At 37.1% G+C, this 21505-nt stretch overlaps 1 protein-coding gene across 3 annotated transcripts in view; it reads right to left on the bottom strand.

The window, feature by feature from the left end:
• CNTN5 (contactin 5) overlaps positions 1 to 21505 on the bottom strand; it is a gene marked incomplete at both ends in the record, with an annotated part of 519573 nt that overhangs the window by 473198 nt on the left and 24870 nt on the right. The gene's annotated exons all lie outside the window — the stretch shown is intronic.

Raw genomic sequence — 21505 nt, 5'->3', positions numbered from 1 at the left:
GAGTGGAATTCTCCTGAGCGGGCGAAGGGGAAGGGAACATGACAACTGGCTTCCAGGTGATGGATGCTGACAGAGCCCTCTCTAGCTATGAGGACGCCTACCAGCAGGCAGAGCTCCTGGGTGTCTCAGGGGGTCCCCCCGCAGTTTCTTCAGAGACATTTGTGGGGACTTCCCCAACGCCTGGTTCCTAACTTTGCCTTGACGCCTGCCAACATTCCCCTTTCATCTCCTACCCCTGGAAGCTCACCACTTGCAAACCCGCTGTCAGAGAGAGTCCCTCCTGCCCAGTGGCTCCTGTGTGGTCTTCTGCTGAATGTCCACCTACCTCACCTGATGGCGGGAGCTTCATCACAGACATGTCTCTCTGCATAATCACTGTTTTCCATTTCTTTGCAAATCCTACTTGCCTGAAGTTACAGAGATGATATGCAAACTAGTTGCAAAATTATAGATAAAAAAGGGGAATAGGAATGTGATGTTATCTTCAGCTTTTGCAGGCATGACTAAAAAAACATGACTGTTCCTTTCAGTGAAACCTCTGTAACTTCATTTGAATATACTTTCCCATAAATCCTCTGCTGCTAATGACTCCTCACAGCTAATTTCATTGATATGTTAATATTTTACTATGTAGGCTGGGGATCAGGGTGTGGAGATGATGGTGGGGTAATGACACCATTTAATATGTCCTGGGGAAATATCTGCCCCCAAAGAGTGATTTTGTTTTGTACAGGGGATCCTTTTTGAGAATTTAGAGGAATGCTGTTATTAAACTTTTCAGTTCATAGGACTAGTTCAAGTAGAGACCAAAGGAAAAATCTCATTCTACATGGTAGTAAAATATCATGGCTTAAATTATTTACATTCCCCCAAGCAAAGTAACAATCCAAATGTCTGCATAAATCCAATCTCTAATGCTCTGTTCTTTAGTTACTATTTTCTATAATTCGGTGGTCAAAATAAAAGTTTAAGAGTGATTACTATTTGGACCACTTACTCTCCTAATAGTAATAGACTGTTCTTTTCATTAATAGGCCTGTACTTTTCTGGCATAGTCGTAACCTATGTATTATTCAATCTGTGATTATTTAGTAAGGCGTATTTCAGAAGCAGTGACTAGCAGTAAGAAGTCGACTTTTTGTTTGTTTCAGTATTCAATTTGTACTGTGAATATGTGCTGAGCCCATGGATTTTTTCCAATAATGCTGTCACAAGCAAGTGCCACTATCTCAATTATCTTAACAGTAAACTGTCTACAAATTAACTGGTCACAGCTTTTACTTGTTTGAGCTTTTGTAAACATCTCTGCTTCTAAAGGGAAAGTGTGGGCCATTATTCAGCTGCAATTTCATTTCACTGACAACACAGGAAAAAAAAAATGAAACAAAAGTACCGACGCCAACATAGTTTAACCTTTCTTCATGCCCTCTGTTATTTCTCTAGGTATTTTCCTACCTGTAACAATTATTTCTGAGCAGTTATATATAATTGCTGAAATGGTCTGCTCGCTCTCCATATATATGTCTTTATATCTGCAAAGTATTTAGCTCTTTTGCATCTTGGCACATGTAAATGTATGTAGATAAATAAAACTCAAATTGTTATGCAGATCTTTTGTTTCCATTTTGGGTAAATTAGTAACATTTACATTTGGTACATGCTGCAGTGTGCCCAATGTGGAGAACAATTTAATATTACAAACATTGATACTGATTGAATCTTAATTAAACAACCATTTACTTTCAATTGTGGCACGATTTTCCAAGTACCAGACATAGCAAGGTTATGTTTTCATTAAAGATATAGTGTATTAATCTAGAATTATTTTTCATGCCAAGCAAATGTATATCAAAAACTTAAATAAGACGCAATGCAGAGGCCATGCCCCTTCTTGATGGATCAAATGTTTACCCTAAAAATGTTAATATTAAGTTTCTTAGATACACTGTGAATGATTACAATGTTGACAAATTATGAAAGAATAAATTAGGCCATAACGTGCTTGCAATTTGAGCGAAGTGTAAATACCCTGCTTGCCACTTTTAAGGTTGCAGAAGTGTAAGCACTGAAAGAGAAAAGACTTCTGATCAAAGCTAGGGCAGATTCTCTGGAACAAATTTGCTTTAAGTCAAGCCAATTCAGTGCAGGTAAGAATGAAATACCTGCGTTATGTAGCTGAATGTGCTTCTCTAATTCAGATGCCAAGGCAACCCACCTGGTCCAAAACTTTATTTCTGTGAAAGGTCACCGAACCGGGGGACGGGAATAATCTGAAAAATATGCGGGATCCTGAGATAAATGTAACATGCAACTTGGCTGCACCAGATTTGTCACTGCCCTATTTATATGCTCTGAGGCTTTACCATTTCAGTGCCTACCTGGCCCAGATGTCAAAGACCAACAAGTGCCTGAAGGCTCTGGCTGGCCTTGGACTGCCTTGTGAGCAGGGCTTGGTAATTAGTGTTCCCAAGGTCACCTCCGGGCCTGACAGGAAGTGGTGTGCAGCCATCTCAGCTTGCCCTCCAATTAACGTTGAGGAACTTCTTTCAAAAATTCCCCAGTGGGGTCATTCTCATGCACACACAATAGTAACATGCTTGATAAGAATTTCTTCCCAATATTTATAGATTCCTTTCTTTACCGTACTAAATCTACTTTGTCCTATTGGGAATATGAAATCGTCTCTCAAACAAACTATCTAAACCATTTAAACTGAAATTCTCCTGTTGGGGTCTTCTTTTAGAAGAAGCCAAACTAAGGTATTGTTGTTGAAGAACTAACATTTAAGAGCAGGGATATGTAACCTAAATTTTTTTTAAAGAAAATTGGTAAAAAAACAAAAAGAAATAGGTAAATCCAATCACTTAACATACATGAAATACAAAATTGTATAAGTACATTACAGAACATTGAGGAAAATATGTATTTATGAAAATATAAACAATAATATATGGCATTCTATTATGCTTATGGAAATTAAGTTGTTTAAAAATTGAGCTATAAAACCAAAGAAAATTTTATAATAAAATTAAAAATAACTAATTTTTAAAATAATAAAAACCTCTCAATGATGTCATATTTCAGTTCTAAGTATTTTTTTATGCACAAATCACCAGTTGCTAGATTTGGGAGACTGTCACGAGCTGCGCCACACCTCAGCAATTCCAGGGAAGCAAATGCCACTTGATTTTCTGCTCTCTATGACACAGGAGAGAGAGCATCGGAGGAAAGCTATTTTACCTATGAATGCCTAAAACTGATCTTTCGTCCTCTTTTGCCTCCCAAATTTTCCACAAGTGGTTTTCTTTTCTTTCTTTCTTTCTTTTTTTTTTTTTTTAAAGATTGATTTATTTATTTATACAAGCACTGGGTACAGTCAGAAGCGCGGGAGGGTGAGAGAATTCACCAGAGCCAGAGCGGGGAGCAGAGCAGGCAGAAGGACCGAAGGACACTGCTGAGGGGAGCAGGGGGCATGGCAGGCGAGGTCTGCGCTCCATGTGGGACCCTCCCTGGTGGCCAGGGAGCAGTTGGGGATTGAACAGGCGCCACAGAGGCTGCAGGCAGCTTCACAACCCAGCGCTCAACCATTCTGCCACCGGGGAGGCCCTCCACAAGTGGTTTTCTTTGGCAAATTTTGGCCTATAATTATCTGAGAGGAAAGAGATTCTAGTAAAGATATTTTCACTATTCTTTTTTCTTTCTTTCTAATTTTTTTTTCTCTAATTCTGTTTATTGAAGTTGGTTTGTTTTAGGGGTTATAGGTTCAAACCTCCACAAATGTGTGTTTTCATTACATGCCCACTCTAAAGCCCCTCTGACCTCGCACCATGTTTCCCTGGACCCTCACCCTCTCCTACTCTCACCCCCCCAAACTCCCTTCTGTTTGCCTAAGTTTTGCAGTAAGGTCTCAAGGGTTTCTTATTGGCTTGGTTTGTCTGACCCTTTACTGTCTCTATATTGTACATATAAATGAAGCCAGTTGCATTTCATATTATCCTTTCCAGTTCCACCTGTGCTGCAGCAAATGGCACAAGCTCATCTCTTTAATAGTTGAGTAGTATTCTATTGCATTGAAATAATTTACAAAACAATCTTACCCAAAGCAACATTCTCTGCAATCCATATTCAGGCTTAAATGACATTTTTCAAAGAAATATAACAAATGATACTGAAATTTATATGGAACCACAAAAGATCATAGATAACCAAAATAATCCTGATAAAAAAGCAGAAAAGTAGTGATATTGGACTTCCAAACTTCAGACTATGCTACAAAGATATAGGAATCAAAACAGCATGGTACTGGAACAAAAAAACAGATACTTATACCATCTCCAGGAAAAAAAAAAAAATAAATGGCACATCTATGGGCAGTTAGTTAATCTACAACAAAGGAACCAAAAGTAAACACTGGAGAGAGGAAACTTTTATCAACAAATGATGTTGAGAAAACCAGGATGGTCACATGCAATAGAATGAAACTACATCATCTCACACCTTAAACAAAAAATTAACTCAAAATGGATTAACAGCATAAACATAAGAACCAAAACTTTGAAACACTACTATTCCTTTCAGTGCTGTGGAGACAATAGGGCATGATGATACTGGGTAGATGACAGACAATGCAGAACAGTGCTGAGCTTTTTTTTTTTTTTTAATTTTTTTTTAATAGAAGCATGTTTTATTTATTTATTTGTTTGTTTGTTTTTTTTATACATGCACTGGGTACAGTCAGAAGCGAGGGAGGGTGAGAGAATTCACCAGAGCCAGAGCGGGGAGCAGAGCAGGCAGAAGGACCGAAGTACACTGCTGAGGGGAGCAGCGGGCGGCAGGAGAGGTCTGCGCGCCATGTGGGACCCTCCTCCAGTGGCCGGAGAGCAGCCAGGGATGGAACCGGCGCGGCATAGGCTGCGGTCAGCTTCGCAACCCAGCGCTCAACCGTTGCGCCACCAGGGAGGCCCCAGAGCTGAGCTTTATTGATCATTTTTTCTTCCTTTTGTGCATTGTGGAATTATTGCGCCTTTCTAAATAAAAGTGTTTTCTAAATTTGAAAGCTTAATATAGCACAGTACTTCCCAAGTGTCTCTTAAGATGTAAATGTTTTATATGCACAGATATACGATGGATAGACAGACAGATAGATAGATAGATAGATAGATAGATAGATAGACACACAGCTTTTTTTTAAACCCTAATACAAATATGGTGATTTTACACTAGAAAATAGCATAATATACTTCTTTTTTCTTCAAAATTAAATGTAGAAAACCAGCACTGTGATTGCTGGAGTGATTACTTTAGTCTGGAAGGATGAGGGGAGACTTGTTTAAGTGAAGTGTAAACACCGGACTTGAAGTATTTGTACTGGACTTGAAAGACAGACAGGGTTTGAAGGCAAAGAAGGAAAGAAGAGGCACTTCAACCACATTAAATAAATGAGCAAGGGCCTCCCCTGGTGGCACTGCGGTTGAGCACTGGGCTGCGAGGCTGCCCGTAGCCTCTGCAGCTCAGGTTTGTTCCCCGGCTGCTGGAGAGGGTCCCACAAAAAAACCAAACAAACAAACAAACAAACAAATAAATAAATAAGCAAGGTGAAAGCCTGGCAATAGTCTTAATGCTGCTGTTAAAATAATCTTCCTGTGATCACATCATTCACTGATGTTAAAAACATTCAATAGTTTCAAATATACCCAACACATTTAGCATAAACTTCTTAGCATATCTGAGGCACTGCATGATGTAGACACAAGCAAACTTCATTAATCAGTTCTAGTTAATATCTTAACAGGAATTTTGTTTCCTTCATGATGAATTAATCTATATAAAGACAGCAAGCTGCAGTCTCACTTTGTGTCCACGTCTGTTTTGAGAATTCTTCCACACTTTGTGTTTTGACTATGCTTATCAATAGTGACTTTTATTAGATTTGTTCATGTCTATATTTCATTCCTATAATCATCTCATATAATACTATGAAAACATCCTATGTTACTCATCTTTGTACTTCCGCCTCACCACGCAACCTCTAAGAAAGTACTTTGTATGCAACAGGTTCTGAGTAAATATATTTTATCATAAAAGGAGTCAATGGTTTACTGTTTCTGAAGGAAAGCAACAGGATATATGCAGAGAGGGAGGCCTTTATCAGATTTAATTATGTATCACGGGCCTCCCCGGTGGCGCAGCGGTTGAGCGCTGGGTTGCGAAGCTGCCCGCAGCCTCTGCGGCGCCGGTTCGATCCCCGGCTGCTCCCCGGCCACCGGAGGAGGGTCCCACATGGCGCGCAGACCTCTCCTGCCGCCCGCTGCTCCCCTCAGCAGTGTACTTCGGTCCTTCTGCCTGCTCTGCTCCCCGCTCTGGCTCTGGTGAATTCTCTCACCCTCCCGCGCTTCTGACTGTACCCAGTGCATGTATAAAAACAAACAAACAAATAAATAAATAAAGCATGCCTCTATAAAAAATATTAAAAAAATAATTATGTATCACTATATAAATTTATTATTGATAGCTATTAAGTCACTTAGGGTATGAAAATGATTCTCAATAAATAGATAAAATATGCCCATACTTTTGTATTTTGGCCATGAATCGAGAAATAGTTTGGTGCAATCTTTACAATTGTACAATACAGATTCTCTATAATGAATGTCACAGAATAATCATAAATTAAATGGTCATTTAAATGTGGCATAAAATATGAAGAGTAATTATAACCTTTATGCAAAAGACAGAATCTGGGGATGGCTCTGTTCTATATAGTTTCATGACTCTCCAAAGAATGTTCTCTTCCTGCAAAACAATTACTTTGAACCTTAGTTCCTATAAGAGGAAGAAAAGTACTGTTCCACTTAATTTACTCACGGGATCCACCTGCTCTTTTCCATTAAGCTAACCCCAATCATTTGGTAAAGTAGTCAAATAAGAAATACATTTTGAATAAACATTAGATTCACTGGGGAATTCAGTAACAGTTGAGTGTAAAAGAAAAAGGCACTTGGAAGTCCATTTCCTTTCCCTCAAGATGGTTTTAACAGATAAGCATCCATTCATTAATGCTGGAACAATTACTTAATTATTCTACTGATGTCAGACACCGGACTAGATGCTTCAGAGATAAAAATGGCAATTATGTGGCAAAACAGAGCTCTTGCATAACTGAAATAGCAGAGTTAGCTTGTTCAGTAAGAATAACACTATGGTTTCAGCACCAGCAGGCTTATATGTAAGCTGATTTTCAACATTTCCCTTTTAGGGGTGATGGATTTCTAAACCACCTCCATATTTTCTTCCTTGGGCTTTATTTCCAGAAATGATAGGCCATCGTTACCTAAGGATAAAGTTTGTGTACACAGAAGGAGCATCACATCAGCCAGAAACTCTGTTGGCTGAAGTAAGGAAATTCCCTGAAATGGACTTCACCATTATATATAAGGAATGTCAAGAACAGTTTGTTGAAAATGAGAAAATAACTTATTATTATTGATTATTACTCCATGCAACTCTTTAATGCCATTTTGGCTGCATTATCTAGAGCTAAACATCTGTTCTGGGAACGTGGTCAAAGGCTACTTTTTCTCGTGAATCTCACAGTCTCACCTGCACAGTTCACGACCTCATCTACTAATTTTCCTTGAGAAGATCTTGTCAGTAATGAGACACTGCATTTAATAAACATATTTTCAGAAAAGGGACATGAAGTTCAAAATATGTAAACTGATGTGAACTGTCAATCAATTCTTACTGAATACCATCAAGCAAAAATAACAATTTATTATCTGGCAAGGCAAATTAATGCTCACCTAGAAATTAATATACATTATTTGAAGTGAGCTCAATAGCAAATGCATCTGCAGATTGTAAGTAAACAGGAAATGTCTGTTTAGCTGGTCAGAATAACTTCAGAGAGGAACTGCTCAAATGTTGTAAAGGAGACTAAGGCAGAGGAAAACAGTGATTTTTTTTAACATATATATATTTTTATTTTTATATTCCCCATACAATTGCGACCCCCTTATTATGACCCCAAACCCTCCCCTCCCCGCCCCCCACCCTCCATAGAGTGTCTCTGGTTCACAGTTGTTTGTTGATTTTGATTTTTACTTTCTTATAGTTATTGTTTTTCCTGGTCCCTTATGATCCAGCAATTCCACTCCTAGGTATTTACCCAAAGGACACAGAAACATGAATTCCAAAGGGCACCTGCACCCCTATGTTTAGAGCAGCACTGTTTACAATAGCTAAGCTTTGGAAACAACCCAAATGCCCCAAAACAGATGACTGGATCAAGAAGATGTGGTCCATATACACCATGGAATATTACTCAGCCATCAAAAAAGATAAACACATGCCATTTGCAGCAACATGGATGGTGCTGGAAGGGATCATGCTCAGCAAAATAAGCCAGAAAGAAAACAGTAATTTTTTTTTAAGGGGATAGTACATTCAAAAATCTATTTCATTTTTGTAACACTGGTTTTCAGTTTTTAAAGTTTTACCTATCTATGCATTAAAGGGATTAAAGCAACTACTCTGTGTGAGTTAGACACTGAGCGCCCTGAGGGGCACAAGTAAGCAGGTTCGCCCAGCTCCCATTATCGAATACAATATGCTGATTACCTTACTTTAAGGAAATAAGCCAACTGAAAGACATGGTTAATCAACAGCCTTCCTTGAGGCCTCCCTGGTGGTGCAGGGGCTAAAGACAGCACTATCAAGCTGTCACCAGCAACAGCAGCATGAGATTGGCCAGCTGGCCAGCCAGAGAGCAACCCACTTAGCACAGCAGACCTCTCCTGCCTCACCCGCTGCTCCCCTCAGCAGTGTATTTCAGTCAGTCTGCCTGTTCTGCTCCCCGCTCTGTCTCTGGTGAGTCCTCTCACCCTCCTGCGCCTCTGGCCAGTACCCTATTCCTTGTATCCATAAATAAATTTTTGAAAATAATTAAATGGCCTTCACATATAATAATCAATATGTCCCTTATTCTTTGTTGTATAAACAGATCTCTCTGTGACCTTTTTTTTTTTATCACGTTAGAGTTCTTTAACTCAACTCCAATATATTTTTATTTACATTTAATTATAACTGGCAATTATATTAGATATTAAGAACATTGTGACTCATTCTAACTCCTTGTAGAGGGAGGTTATCGGGCAAGGTTTGATCAAGTAACACTTGAGCTGGATATTAAAGAATAGGTTTTAATGCTATATAGAATGGAGCCAATTTCTACCAGAAGGAAGAGGTTGTGGAATCATGACCCTCTTTAAGGGCAAGTGGTTCTGATTAGATGAGGGAGAGATACTATAAAGGCTAATGGGAGTAAATTCTAAGGGATCTAAATGATACAGCAAAAAGAATATAACGGTTGCCACAGGGAAAAAGGGGCGGGGGGAGGCAGATGGGTGGTATGTTGGAGGGTGAAACAACAACAACAAAGTGCTGGGTAGGACTTCAACCATGGTGAAAGTTTATACTTGCAGAGACATTCAAATTTTTGAAAGAGAGTACCAAGGTTGTACACATGTGGGTTCATCTGACATTTGGTTTTCTGAGTCTTTCAATAAAAAGGTGAAACAGAACACCAGGGAGGAAAAATCAATTAGCAAGTTAGCAAAAGTCCTGTGCATAACCTTTCCAAGGAACTGGCCTTTTCATTGAATAATCAATGCTCTAACACCTGTTCTCAAACCTAAGAATACAACGAAATTTAGATTACCATCTCCCTGCTAATTAGCATTCCACTAAAAACAAAGCTTAGAGAAGGTGGGTCAGCATCTATTCTTGATTCATGCTTTCACTGAGTGATTGATATTCTACAGCTCAATTAAATGTATAGGAGGGACTACAAAGTACCTAAAAACACATCAGATGAAAATGCAACCTCTAAATCTTCCCCAGATAAGATAATTAGAATTTTCTACTTTGTTGATTAATACAGAATAAATCTTTTTTTAATGTTTTGGAACAGCCATGTTTCTCATGATCTATTTAGACCAGAACAGTTGTTTCTATTATGAATTCAGCAGAGAACCAAAGGCCTTCTTCTCTCTAGTCATACTGTATGGCTTTAATTTCATTAAACCAAATTGATTGCTAGCTCGTTTACATTTAAGACAGCAGGGTGTTGTAAATTTTATTTTAACTGTTTGGAATATGTGATCCAATAAAATTAGGGGGGAAAGCCTCCTGCTGCCGCAAATATACAGTTATTAACTTGCTAAATCCCGCATGCCAATGAAATGTTATGTAAATGAAGCAGGATTTCCAAATATCTAGGAAAGAGGCAACGGAAATCAGATTTGTTCAATGAGTGCCTTGGTAGGGGAGAAAAGTACACAGAATACTCTTTAAAGATTCATTGTGTAAGTGCCTGTACTGAATTAGGCATAAACCATCCAACTGTGTGTACTTCCTAAGTGCTCCGGATAAAATAAGTCAGTTTTTATTCATCATGTTAGAGAAATCAGTCAGCTGTTCATCTACTCAAATGCTGAATAGATAGCAGAGAAAATGTTATCAGTATTTCCATACCTTAAGAAAGCCATGCTATAGAACTGTGCCAGACAACACTGTGCTCACTGATAAATGGTCTATAATATCTTCTTCTAGACACATGTGGGCATGATAAACACTGAGGGGCTGGTGATTTTAAATGTCTTACTCATCAGGTTTTCTAACTTGCCTACTGTAAGTATACCTGATAGGGAAATTGTGCATTTGTGATTATAAATATGGTTTTGTTCTTTCATGAAACCAATACAATGCATAAGAAAGGACTGATGTTTATTCAATGAATGCCCTGGGAGGGGCAGTGATTAAATAAAGATCTCTAAATAGAATATACTGCAGTATAAAAACATTACTCCCAAAATGGAAAGAAAATTTAAATCAATAAACATTTATTGACCACAGAATACTTCAATATTAAAATATGCTTTTCATTGTTCTTTGAAATGAAAACATGTCTTCATTAATTGAAACCATTTAGATAAATTTGGCATGTTTTTCTACACTAACATTTTGTTAGTCTCCATTTTACAATGCGACTTCTTCAGCTTACAATTTACAATTAAAATCTCTTTGAGCTGAGTTAATAAAATCGGTTCATAACACTGTATATGCTTGAGGTGTACCGTTTCTCACTCCAACAACTACACATGCATTCACACCATGTCTACAGACACCCTGCACACCACTAAACATCCAGTTGCTATCCACCAGCAATGAATTGACCCCTTCCACCTGCTTCATTCATGACCTCCCCTTGCCTTCTGGCTACCGACTGTATTCTGTTGTCAGAAACTAGGGATTTGGTTTTGTTTTGTTTGCTCCCTTTGTTTCCTCAAATTCCGTATTTTGATTCTAGACTCGTTTCCACAATGCTCCCTCTGCCCGGCCTGTACTTTTCTGCGATGCCAGGTTACCCTGAAGATAAGGTCTCACATTAAACGCAATTCTTCTGGGTAGCCTTTCCATACTAACCATGATTGAACCATGCTTCCAATTCTATGAATGGGAACCCTGTACCTGCTTTTTTTTTTTTTTTTTTCTTTTTAACTCAAGAACCACTGTATTGTAAGTTCCAGGTTTTCAAAGCTGAAAATCAGCATGTGTAAATATGACATTAAAGTCACCACCAGGAATCCAAATATATCATTTATCAGGTCCTTCTCTCCTTTTCCTCTGGGTTACCCACCTTCTTTCCCATCAATTCATTACCATTAACTGTTCTTATAGTCCAAATGTTTATTTTTGTTTTATCTAATTCAACAGTTTGCTTTCTCTTTACCATATCTTTACACTGATATATGCTTTCTTTAAAATTGAGATAGAGTTGACATATAACATTGTGTAATTTTAAGGTACACAATATTTTGGTTTGACACATTTATATACTGCAATGGCTGCCTTTCTAATTGTCTCATATCAACCTCCAGACTCTGCTTGGTTGTTTTTTTAAGAGTTATTGATTTATACAAGCGCTGGGTACAGTCAGAAGCTCAGGAGGGTGAGATAATTCACCAGAGCTAGAGCAGGGAACAGAACAGGCAGACTGACGAAATACACTGCTGAGGGGAGCAGCAGGGGTGGCAGGAGAGAGGTCTGCCGCGCCAGCGGCCAGTGATCGAACCAGAGCTGCTGAGGCTGCAGGCAGCTTTGCAGCTCAGCTCTCAACCACTGCACCACCATGGGAGGCCCCAGACTCTGTTTGTTAAAGGTAGAGACTATATCTTTTCTGGCATTTGTATCTATTTTGCCTAACAGCCTTTAATACCAACAAAGCATTCAAATATTTATTGGATTTAATTCACTAGAAGAAAATTTAAAGGAACAATTTAGAGAAATATAAATAAGTGTATTTAGATGCTTACATTTTTTTGTGTTCTTAAGATTTTTTTTTTTCCCTATTTGTATTGGTTCACATTCACTTGGTATTCTCTTTGATGAATTCAGAACTTTCTAACTTGAGAATTTATATACTTAGAAATTTGTCTTCTGATTATTGGGAGATTCTGCATCGGTCTGCAGAATGAAAAGCACCTTGAGACTGTGGGCCCAGAGTCTAGTTCTCTATGGCTCAGCTTTTCAAAGGCTCCAGACCCTCCATTGATTTCTCCTGGAAATAATATCTGGGTCATTAATCTTCAAAACCAGACATGTTATCAAATATTTTAAGAATAGCTTTATTTATTCACTTAATGTTTATGTGACAAAAATTCAAAGGAAATAAAGGAGCTTAAAAATCTTAAATCAGGGCCTCCCCTGGTGGTGCAGGTGGTTGAGCGCAGCAATGTGAAGCTGCCTGCAGCCTCTGCAGCACCAGTTCGATCCCAGCCGCCAGCAAGGGTCCCACATGGCACGACAGACCTCTCCTGTCATGCCTGCTGCTCCCCTCAGCAGTGTACTTCGTCAGTCTACCTGATCTGTTCCCAGCTCTGTCTCTGGTGAATCCTCTCACCCTCACGTGCATCTGGCCTATACCCCGGTTCTTGTATAAATAAATAAATAAACCTTTAAAAAAATCTTAAATCAGTAACTTTTCATTGACTCAGAGGACAAAATTTCAAAATAAGGGCATGTGATTTTTATACTATTATAATAAGGCACTGCATAGTAGCAAATGATATATGTTTAATTAATTATAAGCTATTGTATATTTTACAATGCGTATTTTGAGATACAATTCAAGATAAAATGAAGAAATACTATGAAAAGATATAAACTATCTTAAAAATGTAAATATAAAAGACAGCACATTATGCACAATAAGTCTGACTGATTATTTCATACTCTGACATCATGCACTACACAGGGTTAACCCAATAATTCACTATTCAAACCCAGATATTTTGAGAGTGAAAGGAGTAGTTGTTAATAATTACCCAAGTATAAGAGATTCAAACAAGAATAGTCTCAGGCAAACCATAATATATGGACATCTTATTTATGGACCGTATTTTAGAAGGTGGTGACAGGCTAAGCCACTATAGTTTACCGTAATAAATCAGTGTGATTGAAAAATAGTAACAACAATATGCGCTCAGTAAAACTTTGTGCTGAAGAAAGAGATTTTAAAGATACTACCATTTCCTCTGCTCTGAGCTGCCAAAGAACTGTTAAATATAGTATCTGCTTCACAGAGTTTACAGAGCAGATTAAGATTAGACACATAAAGAAGTGAGTGAGGAATCAAAAGGCCAATATGTTGTGAAATGACTGGCACATGAAATCGCTTCTTAGTAGTTCAAGATAATGAAATGAAACCACTGCCTCTACATTATGCCTCTCTATTCGATTATTTTACAATATAACAATTTCTTCTGCAATATTAAATTATAAATTGTTCTTCTAAATTGACCTCTGCCAAGTTTAGGTTATTGTGTGAGATACCCTATTAAATGGCATTACCGATAAATATGATTTAAATTGTTGAGTAACTTGTTCTCTACTACATGGTACAAAAAAGTAAGTCAATGTTAAACACAGGTAGATAACAAAGTCTGTAATAAAACTATGCAGAGGGTACTAGGGAGAACTGTTAGATCTGATACACCGTTCAGTACTCCTATCGGCATTCATTTCACCAGACTGAACAGGCCCAGAGGCTTCATTTTTAAAATTTACTTATTCAAGATTCCTTTGGGTTTACCTTCACATGTTAAGTTTATTCAAATGCCCAAAGGCTAATACGAAAGTTTGGGTGATATGTTGATCTTAATATCACTTAACATACACAGAAAATCCATACTAGAGCTATCAGATCCCAGCTCCAATTCCAAATTTCTCACTGATGACAATAAGAGAGAATGTTTTTTCAGAGGAGAACTTGACATTAGTCTTTGCAGAAATTTATATTCAATTTTCTATCCATTTATATAGTTCAGTTTGTGGACACTTGTTTAAAATCTTCAGGAAGATAGTGGATAAATTATGTATGCTTTGCAAATCAAAAGTCATATAAAGGCTATCTGCTCTGAATATTCATTGAAGATTGAACATTATCTTCCATAGAATCATATTCCATTTAAAAATAAGTTTGCTTATCAAAGCAAACTCCTCACTCAAATAATAACTTGCATTGAGGATGATCACCCTGAATCTTAAACCTGATCTAATCTTGTTACTCTCCTAATCCTTCCAATATTTTCACTACGAAACTTAGACTTGGTAACACATATGGTGACTACAACACTTGGAGTCACGGTCCTATCAAACGACAGTCATCCAAAAGGTTATGCAGTGCGCTTTAATTCTGGTCTCTACCCTTCTTACAAAGCACTTCACCCTCTTCATCAGCCTTCATCACCCGTTCCTTTAAATTTCAATATTTTGTCACTGTCTTCAAGTCTCTGTTCCTACAATTCTTTTCCCCAATTATATTATAGGTTAGATTCTTCTATAGGTATTCTTATAGTAATCTCCTACTAGCCATTAAAGTGCTTTATTATATCCTAGTATATGTATTTCCTATTAGATAGTAAATCACACAAATACAATTATAATTAATAATTTTATCCACTAGACTAAATCATCATAACACCATGCAGACTTGTTATGATGTATCCACATTTTAAACGAAGAAACTGAGATTTAAGAAGGTTAATATCAAAGGCACCTAAACATCAGATGATAAAGCCACAGAGTAGAACCAAGTGGGCTGACTTCAGAGCCTATTATTTATTATTCTTAATGGTCTGTCTAATTTGCCATTTTATCTCTAGTGTATGGCATATTAGTCATTGGTAAGTGCTAGGGGCAATAGCTGGAGAATAGGACAAAGCTATGAAAGGTTAGCAAGAGGGATCCTTTAGGTGATGGTTTATCTTGATCCTGGTGGTTATAACATTTATCAAAGTGCATACAGCTAAATACACAGACACATGCATACATGGATATATGTAGAACAGGTGAAATCTGAATAAGGTTTATGGATTTTATCAATGTTACCTTCCAGGTCGTGATATATACTATACTTACGTTATCATTAGGGGGAACTGGATAAAAGGTACTATAGTTGTCTCCAAATTATTTTCAACAACTTCTTGTGAATTTATAATCATTTCAAAATAAAAAGTTCAAAAACAAATAAAAAATAAGTAAAGCAAGTCACTCTCAATAGTTGGAGTATATTATTGAGAAACAGGAATATTACTATTCAATCTAAAAATAAAGGTAGGAAAATAAAGGATGATCTTTCATAAAATCACTATTAATAAATGAACCATTTAGTTAAACATGTTTAATTAAATGGTCTTAAAGACATGAGTTAGGCTACTTGAACTCAAGGTTAAATTCTAATTTGGTGCTTTTATCATAAATCTATTAAAAAACAACAATGTTACTTGCAGTCATAATAATAGTCAACTAGTTTAGAGGTCTAAAGTAAAAAAAAAAAAAAAAAAAAAACAATAAGAAAAAGTTAATGAACCAGGCCCTCTACCTGACAAAATAAGCCTTTTATCCCATACTTATAAAGACTTTGGGATCTCTTTCTGAGTTATAAAGTTATAGCATCATAAGGTACACAACTGTTAACCTAGACAATTGCCTGCGAATACAAGTTCCTCACCTATAATTTTGCTTCCTATTCAAACAGCGCTGTCAGAAAAATGGTAGATAAAAGAAGCAGCTTATCTCTGTACAGCGAATGCTATGCACATCTCCCACCTTTCTCAACGGCTTAGGTAGATTATATTTTAGATGCATCATGAAAGAATTGAAATTGGCAGAGTCATTGCTATTGAAGACAATTACTGATTTAACAATATCCTTACAAAGAAATTGAACACTAGCCCACTACCCACTGTTTACTTACTCTCAACCACAGACCCTATTAATAGCAAGCTTAGAGTATAGGAACCAACTTTCATATTTAACTTTTCTTAGCTGCTAGATAAATACAAGAAGTGCTGTGATTAATTTTATGTCTTTACTGAGATTTATCTTCCTGACTCAACCTGATAAATTACAGCTGTATATATTTTACTCAGGTGAATTATATCTGCATTTAGGATCTCTAAATACTGGTGAGTTTAAACAGCATTTGAAATGTGTCTGGTGCTGAACTGACAACACTGCTGGAAGGCAATCTACCACAGTTTGGTGTTCTTTTTATATAGTTACTACGGGTTCCTGTGATAAGATATACTGTGAATATGAAGAGGTGTTATTTTTTTTTTCCACAATGATCATGAGAAGTAAATACTCAAATAGAATTTATGATATAGGGAGGTAGAGTAAAAACGACAGGAAAAGGACCATCTGCATAGTGTTTACCAGACCTAGAAAAATAAAGATTTGAGATCGTTAGCACCACTTCAGAAAAAGCAGTGCACAACCTTATTGCTCAATCATCCATTAAGTAACCACGCAGGTTCAGCCACAGTGACAAGCAGCTTCAATCATGTGAACTTACAGGCCCAACCCTTGCTTCACTCCAGCAGCTGGTTCTCTTCCTACTGCTTTCATTAACCACGATTTTTGCTTTGCTTCTTAACCCACTGCTTCCCCCATTGGCCCTAAACACTCACCCTGCGCAAACCTCCTAAGCTGTTCCCATTGCCTGGGACGTTAGTGAAAACCATCTACATGAAGCAGCTTTCACCAAACCCTCTGTTTCCATTATCCCCTCATGTGTGGCCACTGGAACCCCTGCCTTGCTTAGTGTCAGGGACTGGTGCGTGCCCCCCTGTAGTTCTTTTCACCCCCACATTGAAACTACACTGTCACCTCACAATTTACAAGTGTCACTGTCCTTTCTTACAAAGATCTACTTCCCCCCCAAAAAAAAAAAATTCTATGAAAAAAAATAAATAAATGATTTGGTTTTGGTGTGGGAAAAAAAAAAAAAAAAAGATCTACTTCCCCAAATGATGCAAGCCCCACCTCTTATATACCAGTTTTACTTCTAAACCCAAGCTCCTACTGTGCTTAACCGTGTCTTTAGTCCTTGTATTTTATTCTAGGACTGTCTGACAAAATAAGATATGGTCTAGGAGTCACATCCTTTTCCATACACTCAGTGTTTATAACTAATGATTCCTCATGACAGTATCTGTTATGAAAAAGATTGGTTCTAAATTTTGGTCTGAGGCCGAAACTTCTACCTGGATAAGAAATAATACTGGTGACAAGAAGCAGGATATATCAGGACCAGAATCAGACTATTACATGAGTATAACGATTGATCCAAAAATTCCATTCTAAGTTATTTGATTCATATGTCACACCAATGTCAATCCCAAGAGGAAAGGTAGACATTTAGGAACAAATAATTGAAATCAGCTTAGGACACTTTATCAGGGACATTTTATCAGGGAGAGCAGAGAACATTATTGATAATTATTTTAACAGATTCTATAACAAAGTTTATTCCCACTTTAAGACTATAATACTCCATTTTAAAATCATAGTACTCCTATAGTTTATAGGCCCTGCTTAATGAATATTCATTGCTACTACCTGGGGACTCAAAGCTACCTAGAAGCTCACTGTCCCTGTCAAAATAATGTGTCATATATGCATTAAAAAAAATGGAAAGCGTAGTTGGTAAATTTTACTGTCTGTATAAGTTTGCCAAGGCTATTGTACAAACGGCTACTAACTGGGTGGTTTAAACAACATAAGTCTCACAGGCCCAGAGGACAGACCTCTGGAATCTTAGAAACCAGTTGGTTTCTCTAAGAGCTGAGAGAGAGCTGTCTACTCCAGGCTTCACTCCTTGGTTTGCAGATGGCTGTTTACCTTGTGGCTTTCACATCATCTTCCGTGTATATATTTCTAATTTTATGTCCACATATCCCTTTAGATGAGGACATCAGTCATACTGGGACTAAGATCGATCCTAATGATCTCATTTTAACTTGATTCCCTCTCCAAAGGCACTACCTTACCTGGAAAGGTAAGGTCACAGTCTGAGACACTGAGGATTCAGCTACTGACGTATCTTTTCTCGGCTGACACAATCCAACCCAGAGCACCGCCCAGATTCATTTCCTATTATAATCCAATTGTTTCACTAGATCTGGTCTTTTTTGCTTACAGTAATTTTCTGGGCAAAAAACCAAGGCAACAATTCACTGCAATTGCCAGTTAACACAAAAGACTTCCAGTACCTAAAATAGATTCATTATAGCATTTTATTTAAGGTTAAGGCTATTCAGCGAATATTACAAGAGATTTGTGATGGGGAGGATGGTTTGATTTCACTAACACTATGATCTTTTGACATTTTTGCCTGACACCACACAGACACATCCCCAGACCTTGTCATAGGGTGGTGGCACCGAGGTCAAATATTGCTCTACCTTCTGCAGCTGTAGTTTGTTTTGTGAAATTTTTGTTGTTATAATGTCATTTAAATATGCATAGGATATTGCATTCATGCCCACTTTTGAATGATATGGACATGATATTGACATTTGTATGTGAGCTTCACACATACACACTTGAAAATTAATTTAATTTTAGAAGCATGTCCTATATGTTTTTATTTATATCATGCTAAAGACTAGCTAATATCTATAAAATGCACAGCTCCTTATCCGATATACTAATAACTGTTGGAAAAATATGACATATATTATAGATGTGTATACATATAAGGTCACTTTTACATTCTTCTCTTCCCTAAATTGACTATATTCAAATGCTGCCATTCAAATAAGCATTCAAATACCCCTCCACCGGGATAACTAGAAACGATACCAGGTCAGCACAGTCTCCATGGAACTCCTGGTCCTGTTGTGTCCTTGGATGACCTCATTCTTTTTTTTTTAAGATTTATTTTGTTATTTATGCATACAAGAAATGGGGTGCGGGCCAGAGGTACAAGGAGGCAGGTAAGAGGATTCACCAGAGACAGAGTGGGGAGCAGAACAGGCGGATCTACTGAAATCCATCGCTGAGGGGAGCAGCGGGGAGACAGGAGAGGTCTGCTGTGCCCTGTGGGTCAGCTCCCTGGCCAGTGGATGCAACTAATGCTGCAGTGGCTGCGGATAGCTTGGTAGTGCTGAGATTAACCCCTTGAGCCACCAAGGAGGCCCTGGATGTCCTAATTCTTAATCTTTGTTTTCTTATTTTTTTATTATTTTGCATAGAAGAACTGGGGGGTAGCCCTGAGGTGCAATTGGGTGAGAGGGATTCACTAGAGACAGAGTGGGGAGCAGAACAGGCAGATCCACTTAAACACACTGCTGAGGGGAGCAGCAGGGAGACAGGACAGGTCTGCTGTGTCATGGGGGTAGCTCCCCGGCCAGGATAGAACTCAGGCCATTGTAGAGATGTAAACCCTAAGCCACCAGGGAGGCCCCCTGTCATTCTTAATCTTAAGAATGTAAAATACTATACTTCCCCCTTAAATATCTCCCTTGAGTTCAGTAAACCACAAATTTCTATTTCTACAAAAAAATCCATTTCTATTTTCAAAAAATATACATATTACTACTTTGATTAATATCACTGACTAAATAATCATAACAGAAATAAGATTAATATGCAAAATGAGACTTTCAAATTTATTTTGTATAATATATTCCAATAAAAATTTGTCTCTGTCTCATTGTAATTTTCTTGTTTACATTTCTTCATTTATCTACATGATTTGTATCTGTTAATAGAGAACTTGTATTTCATTTGATAAATTTGGATTTCTGTAACAGAGTGACTATAGATGCATATATATCTATAATACATGGCATTCTCAAAATATTTATTAGTATACAGGATAAGAAGCTGTGCATTTTAAAGATATCAGCTGTGCATTTTAAAGATATCAATAAAATGGTATAGGATATGCTTCTTAAATAAAATTAATTTTATGTGTAGAAATGCAATGCTCACACAAGGATGTAAATATTATATGCAGCTTTGCTTGGATAATTGACAAATGGTTGATTCACATTGAGAGAGGAAAGTGATTCAGAGCAGATGCCAATATTGCAGGAGGGGACATGAACCATCTACTCTGATCTTATAATTTGTTAATAGTCCTAATATTTAGAGAATTTTTTTTTTATCAGTCCTTAAAAGTCAATCTTAAATCCTGCCATTATGTGGAAGATTTTTTTCCTCCCTAATTTTAAATTGGTATTATCTTTATTGAACTTGCTTTCATTATATGTCTAATGTTTTTAGGCACAATACATTAAATATTATCCTTTTCATTGATTTTCAAATATTTTATAAATCTGTCATTTTCCCATATGGATTTAAAAATCTTTGACAAAGTGTCTATCCTTAATAAATCAAATAGCATGCCATTAAGTAGGTTGGAGACATTCAATAAATTCTTGTTGCCTGATTGAGGCAGTAAATATGGCTCCCTAAGGACTATGAGAAACGTGCACTTAGGACTTGGTGTGGGTGTAAGGACATTAACATTAATATTTGGCAGGAGGGGGAATGCAATAAGAGATTAAAATATTTTCTTTATAATTAGCATAACACGTTTTTCTTTAATTCAAACTAAAATGATAACATCTGTGTGTTTTAAGACAAAATACTGTTTTAGGAAACAGCACCAAAAAATCTCAAATTGAAATGTTTGTTAGTAACCAAGTGTCATCTTTAAAGCATGTTAAGTTTTTGTCAAAATATCTTCAGATAGTCTATGTAAAATACTAGATTAATCAATAACAGGTCAAAATCCATTTCTTACATGGGTAAATCAATGTTAAAAACCTGTCAAGGAACTGTTTTAAAATTTTATGTCGATAAGCAGTCTATGAAAGGTGGAGGCATTTTTTTAAAAATCAACTCTGAAATGATTAGAGTTACTATGGTATCTGAAAAGCATCCAATTCTTTCAAAGCCTCCAGAATGTAGATGTCTTATTTATATATATAAAAAAAATCAAAGTGACCAATTGAGATTTAAAGATACTTATTTTAGACAGTCTATACTGTGAGAATACAATGTTCTTGCTGCTTTGAGAACCATTAACCATCCATGTGCAGCATTTCTGACACATTCCAAGAAATGCAACTATGACCCATACTTTTAA

The sequence above is a fragment of the Talpa europaea genome (assembly GCF_964194135.1).
Source record: "Talpa europaea genome assembly, chromosome: 12".
Taxonomy (NCBI): Eukaryota; Metazoa; Chordata; class Mammalia; order Eulipotyphla; family Talpidae; genus Talpa; species Talpa europaea.
The sequence above is the reverse complement of the archived record's forward strand: the minus strand, read 5'-3'. Positions and strand labels throughout refer to the sequence as shown.